The following is an 11477-nucleotide window of genomic DNA, read 5'->3' as shown; positions in this document are numbered from 1 at the left end:
CCAGGGGCACCAGCCCATCCCCCCACACACTCTTGGGGGAGGACCAGGGGCACCTGCCCATCCCTCACACATTCTGGGGGGGAGGATCAGGACACCTGATCTTTACCCTCCCTGCCCTTTTCCAGAGCCCAAGCCTGGGCTCAGTATAGCCCCTTTGCCAGCTCCTCAGACACTAAGCACAGGGCCAAGGAGAAGCCCAGGACTGCTGTTGAAACTGAACTTGCCTGTGGGGTCCCTGTTATGCCAATGCCCCCCCTTACAGGTCCCAGCACCATCCTGTTACCTCCCAAGGTGAAGACCTGGCTGTTCCTTATAAACCTGTGTGATCTGCTCTGTCAGCAGAACCAGAAAGAAGCTGATAGCCAAGATGGAATGCTACAGAAGGACCTGGAATGCCCCCTGCAAGGCCCCGAGGGCCACACCTGTGGTAGCCAGGTAACCAGGCAGCACTTCCCTTAAGTAGCTATGGCAGAGCTCAGAGGCCTTGAAAGCTAGAACAGAGTAGAGTAAAATATTTACAGTACTGAAGAAAAAAAAACACCCACAAAACACCCCAATACCAAAACTACCAACCTCCAATCTAGAATATATACATAGTGACAGTAACCTTTGAAAGTTAAAGAGAAATAATTTTCAGGATTAACACCAGCAGCCAGGAAATCAAAAGACAAATTGCACCGGGAAAATCTGCTGTCAGGGACCTCTCCAGGATACTGAAGAGAAATTATGTCAGTCTACAGACTAACGTGTGCCTGATCCAGACCATGGTCTTTGCTATGCATCAGAGAGCTGGACAGAGACTATGGATGGCAAGAGAAGAAAAATTGATGCCTTTGAGCTGTGGTGCTGGAGAAGAGTATTGAATATACCATGGGCTGCTAAGAGAATAAACAGTTCTGTCCTGGAGAGGGTGAATCCAGGATGCTCCTGGAAGACAAGGATTTTGAAGCTCTGTCTGACATACTTTGGGCATGTTGCCAGGAAGGACCAGTCTTTGGAGTGGGATATCGTGCTTGGAAGGGTGGAGAGATAGTGCAAGAGAGGAAGACCCTGGATGAGATGGATTGATTCAGTGACTGGAGTAATGGGGGATAGGAGTGTCAGAGACAATGAAATTGGCTCAATATATATCACGGTTCAGAGCTGTTGTACACAGGGTCACTATGAGTCATAGGCGACTCAGCACATAACAACAGACAAATAAAAATGGAAAATTTATTAGCAGCAAACTTGCTGTAAGAAAATTTTGAAAGAATTTGTTTTTCCAGGTTGTTGTTTATGTGCCGTCCAGTTGCCTGTGATTCATAGCGGCCCTAAACCCTGCTGTGTCCTGTGCCCGTCTCACTGTCTGCGACACACCCACCCCCATTACTCCAGTCACTGAATCAATCTACCTTATAGACAGTCTTCCTCACCTGCACTGTCCCTCCACTCTTCCAAACATGATGTCCCTCTGCAAGGACTGATCCCTCCTTGGAACATGTCCAAAGTATGTCAGACGAAGCCTCAGAATCCTTGCCTCCAAAGAGCAGCCTGGTCTCACCCTCTCCAACCTGAATCTGTTCATTTTCTTAGTAGTGCATGATATATCCAATAATCTTCTCCAGCACCACAGCTCAAAGGCATCAATTCTCCTTCTGTCCTCCCTAGTAATTGTCCAGCTCTCTGATGCATAGCAAGTGATTACAAAGACTATAGCCTGGATCAGGCATACCTCAGTCTCCAGCCTGATGTCGTTGCTCTTCAGTACTCTTGAGAGGTCCCTCACAGCTGACTTTGCCAGCGTCTCAGATGTTTCTCTCTGTCTTTCTTCATTACCATAGCCAATTCCCTTTGGTACAGTAACTGTGTACTCCATTCATCTTCTCTTAATACTTTCTGGATCATTCAATATTCTGCCCAAAACATCCTTAAGTATAGTAACTCGAGGTTTGAATTTGTTTTTCAGTTCCTTGAGCTTAAGAAATGCTGAGCGAGTTTGGCCCTTTTGATTTTCTAATTCCAGCTCCTTGCACATTTCATGGTAATATTTTATTTTGTCTTCCCATGCTACCTTTTGAAATATTCTGTTCAGATCTTTAATATCTCAAATTCTTCTCTCTGCTTTGGCTTTTCAGTGCTCTAGTGCAATATTCAGAGTCTCTTCTGACATCCAGTTTGGTCTTTTCCGCTGGAAACCAGTGGGGACACACAGAAAGTGCAATGCAGGAATTATCAGAAGGGAAGAGTGGACGAGCAGAAGGGGACCTCAGCCACCCCCAACCCTGCAGGCTTTTCAAGGAGGAAGAATAAGATCTGGGTTTGAAACTTGGACACATAAAAAGAAAGGACCCTCCTGGGATCACATCTGGAGAGCGTCTAGTATTGTCTCAGCTTCGGAGACTGGAGGGAGAGCAGGCCTGTCAGAGACCCACCCCATCCCCAGCTGGTTTTGCCAGGAGCTGGTGACTGGAAGATAATTGGCAACAGTGTTCTAAACCACCACAACAAAAACAACTCGAGAAGTCATGATAGATTCACTGAGCAAACTTGGAAAATAAGTCCTCCCTGATAATTTGCTGATGTTGGTGTCAAATCTAAGTGCCCTTATATTACAGGGAGCAAATCTATGCAGAGAAACCACCCTTGAACACTGGCTCTCTGATACCTCGCAGAAATCAGGTTCGAGTATTTTTAGCCTGGCCAGCGTGGTTGCTTCTCTTGCTCTGGGGAGAGGGAACTGACGCTTGCTGCTCTGATTTTCTTGGCATAAACTTGAAACTTGCAGAACTTCCTGCATGAAGAATGCAAATACCCTCAGGGGAGAGCAGTGCCTTGAGCCTCAGGGGAAGCACTGGCCAGGAAATAGCTAGAGCTTGGACTTCGTCATCCTGTTTGTTATTTTTGTTAGATGTCAGTTGAGTAGAGTAGGATTCACAGTGACCTTAAGAACAGCAAACCTGAAGTCTGCCTTATTCTATGTCATCCTTAACATCTCTGAAACACAGGCCCATTGTTAAATCACCATGTCAATCCATCTCATCGCAAGTTTTCCTCTCCTTCAATGCCCGCCCCCCCCCCAAGCATGATGTCCCTCTCCAAAGAATCGCCTTGTCTAGCTACATGTCCAGAGTATGAAAGAGCAAACGTCACCATCTTTGCCTTCAAGGAGCATTCTGATTGTGGTTTCCCCAAGACACGTCTGTTTGTTCTTTTGGAAGTTGATTGGATGGTCCGTATTCTTCTACGGTACCATAAATCAAAGGCATCAATTCTCTATCTGCCATCCTTACTCATTGTCTAGCTCTCTGATGCATAGCAGGTGATAGAGAAGACCATGGCCTGGATTAGGTACACCTTACTCTTCAAAGTGAAATCATTGCTCTTCAGTATTCTGGGGAGGTCTCTGACAGCAGACCTGCTCAATGCAATAACATGTCCTGATGTCCTGACTGCTGGTACTAAAAGGGTGCTGATTGTTGATCCAAGGAAGATGAAATCACTGACAGCTTCAATCCTTTCTCCTCTATCATAGTGTTGACTGTTGGTCCTTGAGGAAGACCTTTGTTTTCCTGATGTGGAGATGTAATCCATACTGAAAGCTGTAGTTCTTGATCTTCTGCAGCAAGCGCCTCAAGTCCTCTCATTCAGCAAGCAAGGGTGTGTCATTGGCATAATAAGGTTGTTGATGAATGAGTGTTTCTCTGAACCTAATACCACATTCACCCTCACAGAGTCTGGCTTCTTGAATTGTTTGTTCAACATACAGATTGAATAGGTACGGAGAAAGGATACAACCCTGACACACTCCTTTCTTAATTTTGAACCATTCAGCGTTCCCTGCTCCATTCGCACAACCGCCTCTTAGTCTAGGTATAGGTTTCACCTGAGCACAAAAAAAGTGTTCTGGAATTCCCATTCTTCTCAATGTGGGTCACCATTATTATAATCTAAACAGTCCAGAGCCTTTGCCTAGTCAATAAAGCACCAACAGACATTGTTCTGGTATACTTTACTGTCAGTCGGGATCCATCTGTCAGTCAGCAATGATTTCTCTCACTGGTGCCATGGACTCTTCTAAATCCTGTTTGGACTCAGGCAGTTCCCTATCTATGTACTGTTCCAGCCATTGTTTTTAAGATCTTCAGCAGTATTTTGCTTGCATGCATTGTTAATGATATTGTTTGGTAATTTCCACATTCTGTTGGATCCTTTTTCTTGGGGACAATTCTGGATCTCTTCCAACCAGGCAGCCAGGCACAGGCAGCTGTCCTCCACATGCACTTCTTCGGTCTCACCGACTTGTCCCCATCATCAACCAGGTGGCCCGGTTTGCTGCTCAGGCCACGCAGCCACACAATACTTCATCCTCCTCCTCTCGGATGGTGTCATCAGGGACACGGAGGAGACCAGGCATGCTGTGGTGCAGGCTTCCAAACTGCCCATGTCCATCACCATTGTGGGCGTGGGCAACACCGACTCTAAGGCCCTGGAGTTCCTGGACGGGGACAGTCGCACACTGCCCTCCTACATGGGTGAGGAGGCAGCCCGGGTCATTGTGCAGTTTGTGCCCTTCCGTGAGTTCCACAAAGCAGCAAAGGAGACCGTGGCCAAAGCTGTCCTGGCGGAGCTGCCCCAACAACTGTGCAGTACTTCAAGCATAAAAACCTGCTCGCCACCAACCCGGAGCGCGCCTGAGAGCCAGCTGGCACCTAGCGGCATGTTGCCTGAGCCAGACTTCCTCCCCTGGGAACATGCACGCTCACCCTACTTTCTTGTGAGTGGCTTTTTTTCTTTTTTTCCCCCAAAGATTGTTTCATTTTAAAACGCACAGGAGTTGGAATATAAATAGTTGTTAACAAGAAGGTGTATCGACTGCTTAAACGGGTCATTCATATTCTCTCTCTCTTTTCTCTCTTCTCTCCTCTCTCCCTTCTCTCTCTCCCCTGAAGTAAGTCTAATGAACGAGAGTCAGGTGGAGTTTTCTTTGCTTGTCTGGTGCCTGTAACAGAGTCCTTTGATGATGGGAACCATGGGACCATGGTTTCCTTAACAGTTTGAGGATTATTAAAGTTTTCCAGTTACTGGCTTTCCTACTGGTACCTTGCCACCAAATATTTCTTCCAGTTTCGTTACAACAGACTGATTAATGTTAAATAGACATTCTTTTTTTTTAAAACAAACAAACAAACAAACAAAACAAAACAAAACACAACAACCCAAGCATCTATGGTCTATGTTTGCTTTTTGTTTTACAGCTGGACTTCAGGCCCTGACTTCCCCCAGTCCAGCTGGGCTCCCTTTGTAGGAGTCGACTGACGATGCTTCAGGTCAGGCTGGCTGCCCTTATCATCCTGCTCCGCCACTCTTAAGTATTAAATGTACTTTGTAGGGGGGGATTAAAAAAAATGTACTTTGTATAATTTTTGTGGAGTAACTGTTATTAAAGAGAATAAAATTTTTACAATAAATAAAACAACAACACTGCACAACATGAATGACTCTGGAGGACATTATGCTGAATGGAAAAAAGCCAGTCCCAAAAAGGACATATTGTATAAGGTCACTATTATAAAAGGTTAAAAGAAAGGTTTACACACAGAGTGTTTAGATAGCTATCTGAGATGGGAGGGGAGGGAAAGGGAAGGAAATAAAAATTGAGAAATAGATAATTAGCACATAATTGAATAAAAGACAATATACAACAATGGGTTGATCAGCACTGTATCAGTAAAGAAAGGAAAGACACGGAAAGGTACAAGCTAAACACTTACTATCTCTACAATATGTATTATCACAACAGCTACATCAAAAAGGATGAGAGCCTGCAGTTTGGGGCGGAGGAATTGAGGGCTTCATGGTCATAGGATCAAGTTGTTGTTGTTGTTAAGTGCCGTTGAGTTGCAGGCGACTCATAGCGACCCTATGAAGGAGAGTCCTTGACGCTTGGGTGCCTTTCATCCTCTCTCCAGGTTCATAGGGTTTCCAGAGGCAAGCTATTACGGAAGTGGATGCCACTCCTCCTTCCACATAGGATCAAGAGGATGGAATAAAATCCATCCTTTTGGGGATATATTAAATGCTGACATGTTAATTTATTAAGAAGGGGTCCACACTTTTCCTCTCAGAGCAGGCCCTCATGAAAAGTGTAACACTTTTAGAAGAAAATAACAGAAAATCTTCGCATCTTGAGCAAGGTCAAAGGTCTTAGAAACAACACCAAAAGCATGACCACAAAATAATGAATTGATAAATTATCATTCACCAGTATTTAAATTCTTTTTTGTGTCAAAAGAGACTATTGAAGGAAATAGAACAAACAAAAAGCAAATCACCGTGTGTGGGAAATACTTAGTGCTCCCATTTCTGCTCAGAATATGTTACAACTGAGGGATAATAATACGGACAACTCGTTCTTAAAACAGCGAAGTGATTTGAACAGACACTTGACCAAAGATTATGTACGGATAGTTAATAAGTATATGAAAAAAAAAAAGTCAAGATCACTCGTTATTAACTGAAACCCAACCAAACCGAATGCTTCCCGTTGAGTTGATCCCAACTGTGGCCCTCCACCCGGGTTCTGAAGCTGTAAATCTTCACCAGAGTTGCCCTGATTCCTCCACAAGGTTGTAAGTGGGTTCAAACCCCAGGCTTTTGGTTGGCAGCTCGACACAGTGTATACTAGGCCACGAGGGCTCCTTCATTATTCATTAAAACCAGTCAAACCAAGCTACAACCAGGAGAGGATAAAATAGATGAACGGGACCTTATAAGAATCAACTCTCTATGTCCATCCAAAAACTTCTCCAACAGGATTAAAAATGAAGCCACAGACTAGGAAAAAATATTTGGTAATTACATGTTTGATAAGGGACTTATATCCAGAATTTATAGAATATTCTAGCACCTCAACAAGATAAACATAAACAACCCAATTGAAAATTGGGCACAGGATATGAACAGACACTTCACCAAAGAAGACATTCAGATAGTGAACAAACACATGAAGAAATGTTCAAAACCCCTAGCTCTAAGAGGGATGCAAATCAAAACAACTATGAGATAATCATCTCACCCCTATAAAAATAGTAAAATTTAACAGAGCAGCAAACAACAAATGCTGGCGAGGTTGCGGAGAAACTGGAACCCTTATTCACGGTTGGTAGAAGTATAAAATGGAGCAACTACTATGGAAGTCAGTATGGCACTTTCTCAAGAAGTTGGAAATAGAAATACCATTTGACCCAGTAATTCCACTACTGGGAATATACCTTAAAGAAACTAGAACTGCCACCCAAGCAGATATATACATGCCCATGTTTATTGCTGTTTTGTTCACAATAGCAAAGAGTTGGAAATAATCCAAGTGCCCATCAACAAGCGAATGGATAGAGAAGCTGTAGTATATTCATACAATGGAATTGTATGCAGCACTGAAAAACAAAGAAGTCATGAAATATTATACAAAATGGGTGACCATGGAGTATATTATGCTGAGTGAAATATTTCAGTCACAAAAAGACAAATAGGGGAGCTCTGGTGGCCTAGTGGCAAGAAGCTGCACTGCAATCCCAGAGACGCACGGTTCTAATCCACCAGATGCTCTGCCAGGGAAGGAGGGACCATCTCCTCCTGTACCAGTCAGATCTGATTTGATGGTACACACACACACACACACACACACACAAATAATAAAATAAAAATTTTTAAAAAAGACAAATACTGTATAATGCCACTGTTCCAGAACAGGACTGATATGGGAGTTGGGGAAAACTAAGAAAAGAGGGAATAAATAACGTGCATGGCATTGAAACAGACGAGGGAGAGAACTGTATAAAAGGAACATATGATTAGGCTTAAAAAAAAATTTCTGCCAAACCACTCACAACAAGGTACTTGCAACTCTGAGGGACCCTCTGTGGGAGTCCCAAAGCTATACATCTTTAAGGCAGGAAAATGTCCATCTTTCCCTTCGATTAGAAAAGCATAGCACATAACACAGTGCACCACCGAAGCTCCTTTCACTAATCACGAGAGACCAGAGAAGTTGAACCCTGATGAGATGGTAGCTCACTCACACCCACTAGGATGCCAGCAATCACGTACGCGCCAGAGAGGATGTGCAGAAACACACGCACGTTGCCGACGCTAAGCTTGTAAAAAGATGTTGTGAAACACTTAAGACCCTCGATGAGATGGACTGACTCAGTGACTGGGGTAATGCGGTCCTTGTGTCAGAGATAATAAGCTTGGCTCAGAATAGAGCAGGGTTCAGAGCTGTTGTACATAGGCTCATTATGAATCACAAGTGACCTGATGGCACATAACAGCAACAAGACAATTTCTTAGAACATTAACTACAGAGTTATGCTATAATCCAGCAATTACAATCTTAGGTGTCAGCCTAAGAGAAATGGACACACATTTCCACACAAGGATTTATGTATCTCTGCTTGTGACAGGATTACTCATAAAGCCTGCTCAAGAAGAAACAATACAAATGCTCACTAACTGGTAAATGGATAAATGGAACGTGGTCTATGAAACAGAATTTCACAGAAACAACAGCAGAAGGAATACAATACAATGAATCTCAAAAGCATTAACTGAATAAAGGCAAAGGCAAAAATCTATCGTATGAGTATTAGCATGAAAGAGTCTGTAGTGTGCTGAGTAATTTCTTCTGTAATAACAGTGTGGCATCAGGACTGGAGGGAGACTCATCAACAACCTGTGTTATACAAATGGCACAACCTTGCTTGCTGAGAGTGAGCAAGACTTGAAGCACTTGTAGAAGATCAAGGAATGCAGCCTTCATTATGGATTACTTCTCAATGTCAAGAAAACAGAGATTCTTACTACTGGACCAATAGGCAACATCATGATGGATGGAGAGGAGAGTGAAACTGTCAACAACTTAATCTTACTTGAATCCACAATTAACACCCTCAGTGCCCTTAGTCAAGAAATAAGGAGATGCATTGCACTGGCAAAGTCTACAGTCAGGTTAGGGACCTCTCCAAATTATTGAGGAGTGACGATGTAAGCTTGAGGACTAAGATGCGTCTGATTCAGGCTTTCTGATCACTTGCTATGCATCTGAGAACTGGACAAGGAATAGGGATGATAGAATTTATGCCTTTGAGCTGTTGTGTTGGAGAAGAGTACTGAACATCCCACGGATGGCCAAGAGAACAAACAAATACATTTTAGAGAGGCTGCAGCCAGAAAGCTCTTTGGAGACAAGGATGATGATTTGCCTCACTTATTTCTCACATGTTGCTAGGAAGAGCTGTTCCTTTGAGAGGCCTATGATGCTTGGAAGGGCAGACGGTCAGAGGAAGAGAGGAATACCCTCGATCAGGTGGGTGGACACGGTGACCCCCACCACAGGCTCTAGGAAAAATAGGCTCTGTGAGGAAGTGTAAGGATGGCACGGGATAGGACGGGGTTCAGATCTGGTGTTTACAGGATTGCTATGCATGGACCGTGCTTGACTCGACAGAACCTAACAACAGTCTTCAGTGGAGAAGCTAAGTCCTCAGCTGTCACATTACCTGGGCTCCGTACGGACAGAAAACAAGAATTCAATTGTGTTCTTCTTACAAGGGATGTATCAAAATAAAACAACACAAAAATAAAGGGATTGGAAAAGACAAATCAGGGACACAGAAGCTGTAAGTGCCCTCTGCAGCAAGATTACAATCAGAAACAAAGAGAATTTCAGATGAAAAGTACTGCAAGGAGCATTGAAGGTACTTCTATTGGTAAAATGTACACTCAGAAGACAGAGCAGTGCTCATGTTCCATATAGAGAACAAATTCAAAATAGAGAAGGTTTGATGGAGGTGCAAGAAAACAGAAGAAACAAACAACCAAAACAACACACTATAGCAGGAAATGCTATCACACTACCTTTGCCCACAAAAAGCAAACCCAACCCACTATAATCTAGTCAACCCTGACTCAAGGGACCCTCTGTGAGTTTTCCAAGGCTGTCAATCCTAATGGGAGGAGACTCTTCAACTTTTTCCTCTGCAGCAGCAGGTAGTAGATTTGAAATATCAACCTTTCAGTTAGAAGCCCAACACTTAACATGCCGTGCCTCTAGGTCTCCTTGCAAACACTAAGCGATGCTTAAACATCAACCATTTACAATCTCCCTATATCCCACTTTTCTTTTAAGCAAAATCCTTTGAGATTGTTTTATACATTCATTATCTCTGCCATTTCACCCCTTAATCTTACTTGAACCCACACAAATGTCATCTCTGCCAATCCACTGAGCCCTTTATCTTCATCTACCTCAGAGTACCTTGTCAGAGTAAGCTGCCACCTCATAAAACACAATTTTTTCTTAAAAGAAAAATGATAAATCACAAATGACCCAGCTATTCCACTTGCTAGGAATATACCTCAAGGAAGTCAGAGCTGAAACGTGAATGGAGACGTGTATATCTGTGTTCACAGCAGTGTTAATCACAAGAAGAAGGTGAAAACAACCCATATATACATCAACAAATGAATGGATAGAGAAACTGGTATATTCACACACGGAATACTGCAGCACTGAAAAATAACGAAGTATTCATAAACTATAACAAAATGTGGGAAAGTCTAGAGAACTTAATAATGTTGAGTGAAATAACTCAGTCACAAAAGGACAAATACTGCATAAGACTACATTGTGAAAAGAGGATAACTGAGTAAGAGATGTATAAATGTTATGGGGGAAGAGCAGAAGAGGGAGGGAATAAAAGGTGAGGGAAATCACTAAGCTCGCAGAGGTTAATGGGAGGACGGGGAGGTGATAGAATAGGAAAAATACAATGGTGACTTGAAGTGACAGGGTGATAATAGGCATAGATCAATGTTGTTGTTGTTGTTGTTATGTGCTGCTAAGTCACTTGCAACTTTTAGCAGACCTTATGTACAACAGCTCTGAACTTGTCTCTATTCATTGTCTCTGGTATACCTACCTCCATTATCTTTTTTTTTTTTCTGACTTCTTAAGGAATTCATTATTAGCATTATATTCTTACACTTCTGCTTTTAAAGGAATCCAGGTGTGATCAGATGTCAAAGCATTGGCTCTTCTGGGAATCATAGATGTTGCTTTATAGGTTTTCAGACCATCCAGTGGCTGAAACAGAAAATTTTTAGGTGCAAAGGAATTCTTCCCTTTCATTTTTGCAATATTTGCCTTGTTTAAATGTTCCTCTTTTGATAAAGTTCCATCTGAATTCAATTCATTTGTTGCACTGGTTTGTGAACCCAATGTGTTTTCTTCATTATCAACTTTAAAAGAAAGGCCCTTGGCAGGTTTTGCTTCTGTCTTTTTGCCAGGTTTTCCTTTATTTGGTGACTTTTTTTCTGGTTCATTACCTTTATGGGTACCTGAGACTGGTTTTCTTACTGTAGTAGATGAAACTGTTCTGGCAATCTGATTTGCTGCTTGAGTAACTGATCGAGTTATCCGTACTGCCGTAGGTACT

At 42.9% G+C, this 11477-nt stretch overlaps 1 pseudogene; it reads left to right on the top strand.

The window, feature by feature from the left end:
• The first annotated feature begins 367 nt into the window (after nt 1–367).
• The window catches only part of LOC102849231, an 18184-nt pseudogene continuing 7074 nt past the window's right edge, over nt 368–11477 (top strand).

The sequence above is a fragment of the Elephantulus edwardii genome, unplaced genomic scaffold (assembly GCF_000299155.1).
Source record: "Elephantulus edwardii isolate Elephantulus edwardi_28Jun2011 unplaced genomic scaffold, EleEdw1.0 scaffold00087, whole genome shotgun sequence".
In the NCBI taxonomy this organism is placed as follows: domain Eukaryota; kingdom Metazoa; phylum Chordata; class Mammalia; order Macroscelidea; family Macroscelididae; genus Elephantulus; species Elephantulus edwardii.
The sequence above is the reverse complement of the archived record's forward strand: the minus strand, read 5'-3'. Positions and strand labels throughout refer to the sequence as shown.